Source organism: Carica papaya, chromosome 6, assembly GCF_054855325.1.
Source record: "Carica papaya isolate Zhongbai chromosome 6, ASM5485532v1, whole genome shotgun sequence".
Taxonomy (NCBI): Eukaryota; Viridiplantae; Streptophyta; class Magnoliopsida; order Brassicales; family Caricaceae; genus Carica; species Carica papaya.
The window spans coordinates 33,870,692-33,886,074 of record NC_142314.1 but is presented as its reverse complement, the minus strand read 5'-3'; positions in this window follow the sequence as shown (position 1 = coordinate 33,886,074).

Genomic DNA, 15,383 nt, shown 5'->3' with positions numbered 1-15,383 from the left:
TAATTATCGAAGTAGTTAAAATTTTACAACCAAACAACTTTATGAAAATAATTAAAATTTACAACTAAATATCTTGATGAAAATAGAACAAACTATTTAACTTCAATTGTAATGGAGCACAAAGAAATGAAAATGAACAATATATATATATATATATATTGCTAAGTGAAGGGATATAAAAGAACAAAAAAGGTGAAGACTAGTATCCCATTCTATGTGCCTAAGCAATATCGCTAAGTGGGTCAAATCACTTGGGATGTGAGACAGTTTGATAAGATCATTCAGAGTTAGATGGACCAAATAAGTAAGGTGGTAGCAAACATTATTCTCCTAACGGACATGAGAGACTTTGGCATTCAAATATTTTCTTATTAGATCAAAGAGCCTTGACTCATCCCCCATGCCATTACACCTACTGTCAACACGACCCTTTAACTGTGTTTAAATTGGGAAGAGTTAACCTCAACTAACATTGCAGAAGTTATAATTTTGTGCAATATGGAGTCCCTCCATGACTCACTAATCTCGGCCTAGATCAGGTTATTAATGCTGATATTAACTATAGAGCTTGTAGTTCAATAATTATTACCATCTTTAAGGAGGTCGCGACTTGTTAAGTTTGCAGCAAGGTTTTGTGAAGAAGAGTCAAGTTTTCTATTAAACATAATTGCCTAATATATAGGCGAATAAGTTTACATGGACTTCGAAAATCAAGGTTAAGATATATATAATATATATGCTGTATATATACAGGAGATATGAGGAGATCGCCCAAGAGAGAAGATTACATTCGAGACACATCACTACTCCCCCTCAAGTTGGTGCATGAAGGTTGCGCATACCCAACTTGTGAGACAGGTACTGGAACTGGGATCATCCGAGTGCCTTTGTGAATATATCAGCAACCTGATCGGAGGAACGTACATGTGCTGTAGTGAGACGACTAGCCAGGAGTTGTTCTCGAACAAAGTGGCAGTATATTTCAATATGTTTTGTTCGTTCGTGAAAGACCAGGTCGGAAGCTATGTGTAATGCAGCTTGGTTATCGCAGAACAGATGCATAGGTTGAGTCATAAAAACTCCCAACGAAGCCAAAATGGATTTTAACCAAGATAATTCACATGTGGCTACAACCATAGCACGGTATTCAGCCGCGATGAAGGAACGAGCAACGATAGGTTTTTTCTTGGCCTTCTAGGAGATCAGAGAATTTCCTAACTTGATGAAGTAGCCTGTAGTCGATGGACGAGTGAGCAGGCAACCAGCCCAATCAGAGTCACAGAATGCGGATAGTTGAAGAGAGTTGTCTGCAGGCAAGAAGATATCGTTACCAGGACTACCTTTGATATAGTGTAGGACGCGAAGGACAACATCCAAATGCTTTTGACAAGGTTCATGAAGAAATTGAGATAAAATGTGAACGACATAACAGATGTCGGGCCGAGTGATAGTGAGATAAACAAGATGACCAACTAAGCAGCAAAATCGAGAAGGATCAGCTAAAAGAGGACTGTTGGGGGTTGCCAAAGTGTGATTTTGCTCGATGAGAAAGTCTGCCAGTTTGGAAGCTAGTAAACCAGCTTCAAACAAGATGTCAAGAGCATATTTACATTGTGATAGAAATAGATCAGAGGGTCCACGTACAACTTCGATGCCGAGAAAATATTTTAACTTACTAAGATCCTTAATGTGGAAACACCCATTTAGGCAGCGTTTGAAAGAGGCACAAGCTTCGGGATTGTTTCCGACGATGATCAAATCATCAACATAAAAAAGAACAGAGAAGAAGATACTCTGGCGATGATAAGTGAACAAGGTATGATCAGCATGTGATTGGAAAAAGTTATAGGTGCGTAAGGCGGAGGCCAATTTTGCAAACCAATTTCTGGGAGACTGTCGGAGGTCATATAATGATTTTCGCAAGTGAAAGACCTTATTTGGACTAGAAGTGAGTAACCCAGGGATAGACACATGTATATTTCTTCCTGAAGATCACCATGTAAGAATGCGTTGTATACGTCGAGCTGGTGTAACTCCCATCCTTTGACCACAGCAACAACAAGTAGGGTTCAAACACTGACCAGCTTGGCGACTGGAGCAAAGGTCTCAGTATAATCAAGGCCCTCTACTTGAGTGTCCCCACGAACCATGACACGGGCCTTGTATCTTTCGATGGATTTGTTTGAGTGGTACTTAATCCAAAAGACCCATTTAGAGCTAACGAGTTTCTTTCTAGGAGGAAGATCTTTGATAGTCCAGGTGCCGATTCGCTCCAGAGCAGTAATTTTTTCTTGTATGGCAGCGCACCACTTAGTCATGGGCAGCCTCCGAATAGTGTCGAGGCTTAACGCAAGTGGTAACAGCAGCTAAAAAATGAGTTTGTGCAGTAAAAAACCAATCACAAAAGACATAGTTGGCTAGTGGGTACTAGGTGTCTGTTGAATGACTTCCACTGGGTGTCAAAAAACGAGCCGAATGACAGACAAAATCCTGAAGTACGACGGGGGGGCGCTTGGTTCTCTTACCACGACCAAAATCTGTCCCGGAAACATCGACTGTAGGTGAGTAAGGGAATGTGACTCAAACGAAAATGGAGAAGGGGCAATGCTGATAAGAGCTCCCCCTGTCGAGGAAACTAAACTCGAATAATGCCAATCCCATTGAGTTGCAGAAGGAAAAGGAGAGGGAGACGAGGATTGCGACCTCGACTTTTTATCGGAGTGAATATGAACAAAGGGGAAGATAGTTTCTTTGAAGAGGACATTCCGAGATATGAAAACTATAAAAGTTTCCAAGTCCAGTGCCTTCTAACCCTTTTTGCTGTATGGATATCCGAGGAAGACACAACGGCGGCCGCGAGGAGCAAATTTGTTGGTTGCTCGAGGATTTCCAACAACATAATAGAGACATCCAAAAACTCGAAGATGGTTATATGCATGGGAGATGGAAAACAAAATTTCATGTGGACTTTTGCCATTGAGAACATAGCTAGGAGTGCAATTAATAAGATGAGCAGTTGTGAGGACACATTCTCCCCATAGCTCAAGAGGAAGATTGGCTTGAAAGCGTAGAGCTCGTGCAACTTCAAGGATGTGTCGGTGTTTTCGTTTCACCTGACCATTCTGCTGGGTGTATCTATTAGCAATGTTTGATGGAGAATACCAGCTGAAGCGTAAAATGACTGCATCATTTGAGACTCAAATTCGGTCCCATTATCACTCCGGATGATCTTGACAAATTTTTTGAATTGTTATTGGGTCATTGAGCAGAAATTGTGAAGTAAACTATTGGCCTGACTCTTATCAGTTAGTAAGTAAACCCTTACTGCTCGACTACAATCATCAATAATGGTTAGAAAATGACGAGCTTTGGAAAGTGTACAAACACGATACGGTCCCCAAATGTCACAATAAATTAATTCAAAGGATTCGTTTGCATGAGTACAACTAATCAAAAATTAAAAACGTGTTTATTGCCATTACAACATACATCATATAAATTATTATCTTTTGAAAAATTAACATTAACACCAGGAAGATGAAGTAGCTTTCGGCGGAAGGGATGACCCAGCAGTTGATGCAGAGAGAATAAGATTCCAAAGTAGTCACAGCAGCAGCGGTAGCCACCAGTATAGGACGGAAAAGGAAAACACCCTTGTGTGGTTTATCCAGACCAATCAGGTTCTTTGTAAAACGGTCTTGTATAGCACACATATGAGGATCAAAGATTATAATATAATTTGAATCATTTATCAGTTGCTCAACAGAGAGTAAATTGATCGAGAGGTGTGGAACAAATAAAACATTGCGAATGAGAAAACTCGGGTGAAGCAACACCATTCCCTCCTTTACCACCGATGTTTGCATGCCATCAAGAAATCCTACTAGAGTTGGAGCTATGTCATGAATGGCAAAAAATAAAGCTATATTGCCAGTCATATGATGAGAGGCTCAATTGTCAATGAACCAAGATACAGTGGAAAGATCAGCCTTACCAGCTAGTGACTCAGAGGTAGATGGTGGCAGTTCAAGGAGTACAAGTAGGCACTGCATTTGTTCAGGTGTCAAGCCAGTCACATTGGGCAGAGACGGTGCGGCAGGGACAACAGTCTGGCCTGCGACTGCTAAAGCAGGTTGGGACTGTATCTGCTGCTGTTGACCGCAAGTTGATGGATCAAGATTTAGGTGGTGAGGTTTACTTCGGTTGAGTTCGCATACCTATGGGGAAACACCAAGTCGGGTGAAACAACGATCGAATATGTGGCCTAACTGGTGACAGTAGGTGTAGAAGGGACGACCACTTGGAGTGCTGTCTGTAGAGCCACACACGGGTGCAGTTTGATGTGACTTGTCAGCTTGGATAATAAAACCTAGTGCAGGTATGTCATTACGGGTACTAATAACTCGCTGATGAGATTCTTCCTATGAAATCATAGCATACACTCAGTCTAGGGATGGAAGAGGACCATGTTGATGATCTGCGTCCTGAGAGTGGCATAGGCACCGTCCAATCCCATCAGGAATTGGTAAATTTTAGATTTTCAAACCAAGTAACGATCTTTGTTCCTTGCCCACATGAACACGGAGCTATGGGAGAAAAGTTGGATAATTCATTCCATTTAGCGAAAGTGTTTATCGATGCTCTAATACCATGTTAAGTTTGCAGCAAGGTTTTGTGAAGAAGAGTCAAGTTTTCTATTAAACATGATTGCCTAATATATAGGCGAGTAAGTTTACATGGACTCCAGAAATCAAAGCTAAGATATATACAATATATATGCAGGATATATACAGGAGATATGAGGAGATCGCTTGAGAGAGAAGATCGCGTTCGAGACACATCATTACAACTGAGGAATGATCATCCTAGCTTCTAACAAATCAATCTATTTAGATCTCGATCAAGTCCAATAAGAAAACCGTTTATCTCATCTTAGGATACCTCTAAGGATCCTCGTGTAGATCAGTTGGGCCAAGTCTATTGTAACTCTTTTGTGCTTTGGAGCTATCTAATTGATATCATAGCTACTAGGGCATTTGGTAGTTTGGTTTAACAACATCGATGAATTCATTGAGTTTGATCCAAGTAAAAGCTTTCATTTTCTTTTTGTTGTTTCATTCTATAATGATTTTAAAGAAAATCTAGCAAATTGAATGAATCAATCAATTTGCTAAAGGGGAAAAAAGTATTTGGAAAGATAAATTAATCTTAAAAAAGAAAATTTATTCGAAGAGTGAGAAACTTTCTTCATCTCACATTGTTACGGTTTTCTTTTTCTACAAGTTCACTCTTTTTATTATTAAAAAAATTATAGTTGTCGAACAAATAATAATTTAAGATAAAAAAAATTTAATATTTGGTAACATTTCTTGTAAAAAATATCCTGAAAGTAAACTATGATACTATATTTAGTTATTATGTTATACAACTAGTAATAAATATGGGGGGAATAAAAAAATTGCATACAATCAAAAAATAATAATATTAGTTATTTAAATAGTATTATATTTTTAAAAATATTTTAATAAGTTAAATCATTTTAAAATATTTACTTTGGCTTATATTATTTAATATAAAAACTAATACTAAATTGTTATTTAATTTTTAAATAACAGATATAAATTTATTGATAATATATTGATATTATATTTTTATTTTAAAAAAATTAAACTCTTATTTAATAAGTTTATTTTATTTTTGTCTAAAAATACTTTGTTTTTTTAGCACTTATGTGTTTTAACAACATAAATAAAAACATAAAGTAGTCAAAACAAGCACAGAGCAATAACATTTATAAAAACTTTTTTTTTTTTAAATTTTAGTATGTAAAGATTTACAAAATATAAATTCAATTAACAAAATATCTTTTTTTTAAGGAAACTTTTTTTTAAAAAAAATAGGGCTTTGGTTGAGACAGAGAATATGAACCATTCTAAATTCGACTTATTATCGTTTTTATATTTTCACCATTGTATACACAATCTACTCATATCTCATTAAAAAAACTTACCTAAATAATCAAATCCTAGTTTTGGAATCTTAATTATTGTCTACATATATAGTATTTATGTTTAGATTTTTTCATAATGTTACATTAAAAACTTACCCATTTTGCTCATTGGGCATTAATGTTGCTACCATTTTTGGAAATTTTCATATTAGGAATTTTGGGAGAAACATTAGTAAATACATCCAACATAAACATAAATGTACATTCCAAAAAAAAATTAATGTACATTCTAAAAAAAATTAATTTAATATCTTTTCAAAACTATAAATAAGTACATAGAGCGTTGGATTGTTTAGGTATAAACAAACAAAACTTCTATTTTGTCTTCCAAGTATGAAGGGAAAGAAGGTGAAGCTCGCTCTCATTTCTAATGAGTCAACCAGAAAAATAACATTTCAGAAAAGGAAGAATGGATTAATGAAAAAGGCAAGTGAATTAGCAACATTATGTGGTATTAACATGTGTATGATTATTTACAGTCCTTACAACACTCAACTTGAAGTTTGGCCATCTCCTTCAGGAGTCCAAAGTATTCTCAATGATTTCAACGCAATGTCAAAGATAGATCAGAGTAAAAAGATGTTGAATCAAGAGGCATTCATTAGGCACTCTATGAAAAAAACAAAGGATCAACTCAACAAACAACGTAAGGACAATTGTGATAAGGAGATTATACAATTCATGTTCGACAGCTTGAATGGTAAGCCTTTGTCAAACCTAACAGCAAAAGATCTTAAAGATCTCGGTTGCAAGATTAAACATTTCTCAAAGGATATCGATAAAATGATTGATAGACTTACTATAGCTGATCAAAAATTTGAGAATGCACAAATAAAGACATCAGATATCAATCTAAATGATGGAGACAACCTTCAAAATTCATCAAAGAATGATCCATGGCTCATAGATTTTGGACTTGGAAAGATGATTATGCCTATGGAAGACAATGACAATGAGAACATCGAGAACAATAACAACAACAATGATAATGGAGCTGCTTGAGAAATTGTTCTAAGCGTTTATGTCTCTTTGCATATCATATGTCTCTTTATATATGTGTGTTTTACATGTAATGTTTATCAATAAATCGATTATGGTAATAAAATTCTCTTATTTTTGAAATTTCATTATGTTTAGCTGTTAAGTTTATCATGCGTGGAAATTAATTATTTTTGCCATTTGACAAAGAAAATAGTCATAAATAAATTTTTGTTTTATATATCAATGAAAATATTGGCAAAATGCATTTCAAACGGCCAATATAAATTTTAATTTTTTAAAGATATCATTTTTTAGATAGTTAAAGTGGTATAACTTGGAAAAAAATTATAATCATTCTAAGATATATATATTAATAAAAATGTACATCAATGTATTTACTAGTTAAGTGCTTGGGTTACAGCTTCGCTATTTATGACTTCCCTCTTTGTCTTCTCTTTCCCTGTCTCTCCCTTTGTTCCTACTCTTATAATATCAGCGACTTTGTGTCAGTACAAGGCAAGTAATCCGGAGAGATTGAGCAGCGACCAAGTCTTGTACCTTCTCTTCTGCATCTCTCTCCTTGAGTTTAGCCGTTTTACTCTCTCCTTTTTATCCTACTTGTGCTTTGATTCTCACGCATTAACCTCCTCAGATTCATCCTCCTCTTCTTCTTCTTCCGATGACGACGAAGACTATTCCCACTCTGATTGGTTGCCGATTTACTTTTTGTTCTTAGATTTATTTATTTTTTATTCGATTCGGATTCGGATTCGTCGATCCCCTCTTTCGATTTATGTAAATTTTAAAAACGCTGTAGTTATAAGTTTGTGCTGCGATTATCAATTCGAAAAAAGGTTCATCGATCCTTCGAATTTGTTTCTGGTTTTTACTTTCTTTGATTTGGTTAATTATGTGTTTGTCTTCGTGCTTGGTTCTTGTCTGTTTTAGATCTGTCTAGTCTGACTGTGGGTGCTGCTTGTTTGCTGGGTCGGATTAGAGTATCCTCCACCGGAATAGGATACCAAGACAAAACAAATCTAACAAGAGATTATCCGTTAAAAGTTTACAACCAAACATCTTTATGAAAATAGTTAAAACTTTTACAACTAAATAATTTGATGAGAGTAGAACAAACTATTTATTTAACTTCAATTATAGGGGAGTAGGAAGAAATGAAAATGGAGGTAGGGTTCATATATATACATATATATATATATACATGTTTTTTTTTTGCTAAGTGAAGAGATATAAAGGAACATAAAGGGTGAAGACTAGTATCCCATTATATATGCCTAGGTAATATCTCATTATCCATACAAAATAAGTATGTTAAATCATTTGGGATGTGAGACAATTTGATAAGATCATTTAGAGTTAGATAGACCAAATAAGTAATGTAGTAGCACAAGCATTATTCTCCTCATGAACATGAGAGACTTTGGTATTCAAATCTTTTCTCATTAGATTGAAGAACCTCGACTCATCCCCCATGTCATAATACCTGCTGTCAACACGACCCCTTAAATGTGTTTAAGTTGGAAAAAGTTAAGCTCAATAATTTTGGCCTAGATCGGTTAGATTTCAATACATGACTCCACTAATCTTGGCCTAGATCAGGTTATTAATATTCATATTGACTATAAATCTTATAGTTCAATAATCATTACCATCTTTATGGAGTTCGTAACTGAGGCATGATCATCCTAACTTCTAACAAATTAATCTATTTAGATCTTGATCCAGTCCAATAGGAAAACCATCCATCCCATCCTAGGATACCTCTCACGATCCTCATGTTGATCAGTTGGCCAAGTCTATTGCAACTCTTTTGTGCTTCAAAGCTATCTAAATGATATCATAGCTACTAGGGCAATTGGTAGCTAGGTTTACCAACATCGATGAATTCCTTGAGTTTAATCGAAGTAAAAGATATCTTTTTCTTTTCGTTATTTCATTCTATGATGATTTTACAGAAAATCTAGCAAATTGAATGAATAAATCAATTTGCTAAAGGAAAAAAATTATTTGGAAAGATAAATTAATCTCAAAAAAGAAAATTTATTCAAAGAGGGAGAAACTTTCTTCATCTCATATTGTTACCAGTTTTCTTTTTCTACAACTTCACTATTTTCATTATTAAAAAAATTATAGTAGTTAAAAAATAATAATTTAAGATAAAAAATATTTTAATATTTGGTAACATTTACTGCAAAAAAATATCCTGAAAGTAAACTATGATACTGTATTTAGTTATTATGTTATACAACTAGTAATAAATATTGGAAAAATATAAAAATTACATACAATCAAAAAATAATAATATTTGTTATTTAAATAGTATTATACTTTTAAAAATATTTTAATAAGTTAAATTATTTTAAAACATTTACTTTGATTTATGTTATTTAATATAAAAACTAATACTAAATTGTTGTTATTAATTTTTAAATAACAAATATAAATTTATTGATATTATATTTTTACTTTAAAAATATTAAACTCATTACTTATTTTTGGAACTTACGTGATTTGCAAAATATAAATTCAATAATTAACAAAATATTTTTTATTTAAAGGGACTTTTTTTATAAAAAAAAATAGGGATAGGGTTGAGACAGAGAGTATGAACCATTCAAAATTCGACTTTTTGTTATTTTTATATTTTTATCATTATATACACAATCTACTTAGTATCTCATTAAAGAAAAACTTACCTAAATAATCAAATCCTAGTTTTTGAATCTTAATTATTGTTTATATATATATATAATATCTATCTTGAGATTTTTTCATAACCTTACATTAAAAACTTACCCATTTTGCTCATTGAGCACCAATGCTGCTACCATTTTTGGAAATTTTCATATTAGGAAATTTTGGAAGAAACATTAGTAGATACATCCAATATAAATGTACATTCCAAAAAAAAGTTAATGTACATTCCAATAGTTTGATGTCTTTTCAAACTATAAATAAATATATAGACCATTTAGGTACAAACAAAAAAAATCTTTCTATTCTGTTCAAAATCTTTTATTTTATCTTCCAAATATGAAGGGAAGGAAGGTGAAGTTTGTTCTCATTTCTAATGAGTCAATAAGAAAAACAACATTCCAAAAAAGGAAGAAGAGATTAATGAAAAAGGCCAGCAAATTAGCAACTTTATGTAGTAGTAACATGTGTACGATTATTTACAGTCCTTACAACACTCAACCTGAAGTTTGACCATCTCCTTCTAGAGCCAAAAGTGTACTCAATGATTTCAAGGCAATGTCAAAAATAGATCAAAGTAAAAAGATGTTGAATCAAGAGGCATTTGTTAAGAAATCTGTGAAAAAACCAAAGAATCAACTCAACAAACTACGTAAGGACAATCATGATAAGGAGATTACACAATTCATGTTCGACAGCTTAAATGGTAAGCCTTTGACAAACCTAACAGCTAAAGATGTGAAAGATCTTGGTTGCAAGATTAAATATTTCTCAAAGGATATTGATAAAATGATTGATAGACTTATTATAATTGATCAAAAATTTGAGAATGCACAAATAAAGACATTAAGTATCAATCTAAATGATGGAGACAACCTTCAGAATTCGTCAAAGAATCATCCATGGCTCATGGATTTTGGACTTGGAAAGATGATTATGCTTATGGAAGATAATGACAACGAGAACATCAAGAACAATAACAACAACATTGATAATGAAGCTACATGAATTTTTTTTTTAAGGGTTTATGTCTCTTATTTAAATTATGATTTAACTCCCATGGCACGGGCCATTTTATCAAAAGAAAAAAGTTTATCTTGTTTTTGTTTGAAAACACTTTATTTTTTTAGCACTTACTTGTTTTGACAGCATAAATAGAAACATAAACTAAGTCAAAATAAGCACAAAGTAGTGACATTTGTAATTTTTTTTTTTGACATTAGTATTCAACAATTTGCAAGATATACATTCAATAATTAAAAGAATATCTTTAATATAGAGGAACTTTTTCAAAAGAAAGATTTAGGGTTAAGGTTGAGGCAGCTAGTATAGAATCATTTCAAATTTGATTCATTGTCATTTTTATATTTTCACTATTTTATATACAATTTACTTAGTATCTCATTAAAAAAAAAATACTTGAATAATTAAATTCTAATTTTGGATTCTTAATTTGTTACACATATAGTATTTATCTTGAGATTTTCTCATAATCGTGCATTAAAAATTTATCCATTTTTCTTATTAAGAACTAAATTCGATACCTTTTTGAAAATTTCACAGTAGGATTTTTTGAAGAAATATTAGTAGATACATCTAACATAGATGTAGATTTAAGAAACATCTTGAAATTATTAATTTGATGTCTTCTCAAAACTATAAATATGTATATAAAGTTTTGGGTTGTTTAGGGACAAACAAACAAAATCTTCCAATTCAATTCAAAGTCTTCTCTTTTGTCTTTCAACTATGAAGGGAAGGAAGGTGAAGCTTGCTCTCATTTTTTGATGAGTCAACTAGGAAAACAACATTCAGGAAGAAGGGATTAATGAAAAAAGCGAGTGAATTGGCCATTTTATGTTGTATTAACCTATGTATGATGATTTACAATTCTTACAATACTCAACTTGAAGTTTGGGCTTCTTTTTCAGGAGTTCAAATGTAAAGGCCCGGAACTTAAAAGATATGAATTTGTATTTTAAATGCGAAAGAAAAAAAAATATATTAGGGTTTACATTTCTTATACAGTAAATTGGAATGCTTAATAGGGCTATTGGAATGTCCCTTTTACAATGGTTCATAAATAGAAGCGAATAAATGATTAAAACAAGTAAATAAATGTCATAAGAGTTAACATCCACTAGCACTTGACAGGATCCGGGAGGTTAATCTACTCACAACCCTCCTACTGATCAGGATCTGTATCTTAGTCTTTTTGATATGAAATGGTTAATAGAAGAGTGAACTATACTAACCTAGTAAGAATATCATGTTAATCATTGAGACAGAAAACTAAAAGTTTGTAAAAATCATAAAATAACTAATGGAGCCCTTAATTTGAGTAAATTCATTTAACATAAAGAAAACCGTTTATTCCATACTTATCGTTGTGAGTTTTTTAAAAACGATATATGAAGACAATAAATTTGTATATCATTCTTATGATACATTTACATGAATAATAATAGTAAACTTACCTTATTCCCTGCTTACCGGTACCTCTAAGGGTCCATAGGGATATTTTTCTACTCGTGAATCGAATATATAGATTTGTCAATTGACCCGACCGTCCCCATACCCTGTCCAGTAATGGTCGCCAAACACACCATCGCCTCAAAATTCTGTCCAGTATGAGGGTGAACCATATCTCCCAAACCCTTTTGGTATGGGACTTCTCAACCCTGTCTGACTAAGATAATGTCCACAGTAGGATTCATTATGTACCGGGTCCGTCCACCCATTCCTAGGGTACTCAGTAGGCCTTTTATATATAGATCCCCATCAACAAAACGACCATCAATCGATACCAACATCTTATTTTATATTCACAGATCAATCAAACGGTATTTAAACAAACAATACAATTTCATACATCAACAATTAAGAATGTAATTAGGGTCTTTATTTCAAATCAGTCAATCAGATAAAAATCATGATTAGACAATCAATAAATGAGAAAGCAATTTATAAGTAATAATTGAAATTACACAGTGGAACAATAAGCAATTTAGGCAATATAAAAAATAAATAGACAACACAGACAAGATAGGAAAATCGTACACTAACCAATTTCTAGCTCCACTAGTGACCTGTAATTATTTTTAGAATTTTTCTAATTTTTCACAAATATAAGATATTCGATTATTAAGCCTCAGTTTACCGTAATAGGGAGTAGGGTGAGGGATTCTTACCTAAATCAGTGTTTCGAAATGTCGATCTATCTACTATGCATCTTGATAGTCCTCGGATTTCCTAAATTTTTTCTACAAAAATTAAAATACCCGTCACGTACCCAAAAATACTCCAAAAAATCAAAATTGATGTCAAAAAACCTTTCCATCACATTTTAGGGTTTTGGCAAGGCACTGCCGTACTCCGGCATCGGCTCTGCTGTCCACGACGGCAGTTCGCCTCGGCCTGGCTAGTTTTGACTGGTTTAGACTATTTTTTGCTGATTTTACATGTATCCCTGTAAAAAAATACGTTAAAAAACCTTAGTTGACCGAAAAAGTAAAAAACCGAAACCTATCGACTGGGGGAAGGGGGTCTTCGGGTGCGGTAGCTCTGCCGGTCATCTTTTGTGGAATGGTTCTTCTTCGGTTAACTTGCATAAAAAAGAGACGGTGAACACGGTGGTCAAAGAATTGTATGGAACGAAAAACAGGAAGGGAGTAATCGGAGAAATTTTTAGCCATAGCAGCTCTGCCGAACTTTGCATGCAATTTCTTACTCACCTGCTATCTCTTTTGCTCCAATATGGTCACGGAAAGACTCGAAATTGAATTTCGAGCAGAAAGGAAATTTTTTTACCTTTTTCAGCAGTCAGCGGTGGCTCTGGTACTACGACAGCCGGTGATCGACCTCCTTCTCCAGCGTCTGGTTCTTCTTCTACGGCCAAGGTTGGTGCAGCTGGGGTTAGGTTTTCCTAGAACGCGATGCTTAAATACCTACTCCGTGTCGATCTGGGACCTTCGTTTGGGAATACATGGTCCTCTCTCATTCGTTGGATCTATCTTATTCGGAGAATGAATGTAGGTTGAATGATCGAATTGAATATGACCGTTCGATCGCATCTAAAGAAGGAATGCATATGGGTCGTTCACACGTGCAGGATGAGATCTAGACCGTTGGATCGCCGGGCATGTGGATTGCTTGCGTGGTGCCGATGTCAGGGTGGTTGCCCTGTGATGTGCTCTAGTTCGTCGGGGTTACTAACAGGGCTATCCAACGTGGTCAAATTTTTTTCTATAATTTAATCTCCCATTTTCAATTTTTTTTTTCAAAAATACTTCCCAAATTCACAATTTCGTCCCTTTTCTCTAATTTTTTTCAATTTTATCCCTAATTCATTTTTATACAAAATCCAATAAAATTAAATTTAAATAAAATAAATTAATTATTTATATAATTTATTATAAATAAAAATAACTATCCCGAGCTTATTTTCTTGTCCAGGTATTACAACTCTCCCCCCTTAAGAAAAATTTGGTCTCTCAAAGTTTTTACCATCCCACTCAGTCGAACAACTGTGCGTACTGGACTCTAAAGTCTGATTCTAGTTCCCAAGTGACCTCTTCCTGAGTATGATTCTGCCATATGACCTTGACGAAGGGAATTTCTCTGTTACGAAGTACTGTGCTCTTCCGGTCTACAATACCTACCAGCACCTCCTCATATGATAGATCATTTTGAAGTGAAAGAGGCTCGTGGGATAGGATGTGTGAGGGATCCAGTTTGTACTTGCGTAGCATGAATATATGAAGCACATTATGGACTCTGGATAGTTATGGAGGTAGTACTAGTCTGTAGGCAGATGTACCAATCCTGTCTAAGATTTCAAATGGTCTAATGAGCTGGAGATTTAATTTTTCCCTATTGCCAAACCTGTTGATCCCTTTGAAATAAGTGACCTTAAGAAACACTCACTCACTTTTTTTAAATTCCAAATCCCTCATCCGGGTGTCCGCATAACTCTTTTTCTTGCTATGAGCTGTCTGGATGTTCTTCATGATCTTAACTATCTTAGCTGTAGTCTCCTCTATAAGATCCAGGCCAAATAATTTTTTATCACCCACCTCTTACCAACAAATTGGTGATCTATAAAGTCGGCCATATAATGCCTCATACGGAGCCATACTGATACTAACTTGATAATTATTATTATAGGTGAACTCTATCAAAGGTAGGTGATCATCCCAATGGCCCCCGAAGTCTAGAACACAAACTTGGAGCATATCCTCCAGTGTGCGAATCATCATCTTTGATTGTCTATCGGTTTGAGGGTGGAATGCAGTGTTGATGGACAATTTCGTTCTTATGCTTTGCTGAAAACTAGACCGAAATCGAGAAGTGAACCTGGGGTCTTTACCGGATACTACCATCACTAGAACTCCATATAGCCTGACTATCTTTCAAATATAGATTCTTGCTAGCTTTTTTAAGGGGTCAATCATTTTGATAGCCAAAAAGTGAGAGAACTTAGTGAACCGGTCAAAAATTACCCAGATAGTATCATGTGCTAAGCGTGCCTTAGGCAACCCTGTCAGAAAGTCTATGGTGATATATTCTCATTTTCACTACGAAGTCGGTAATGGCTAAAGTAGTCTGCCTAGGCATTAATATTCTGCCTTAACCTACTGACATACAAGACACGTAGAGACAAAGTCGGTTATCTCTCTTT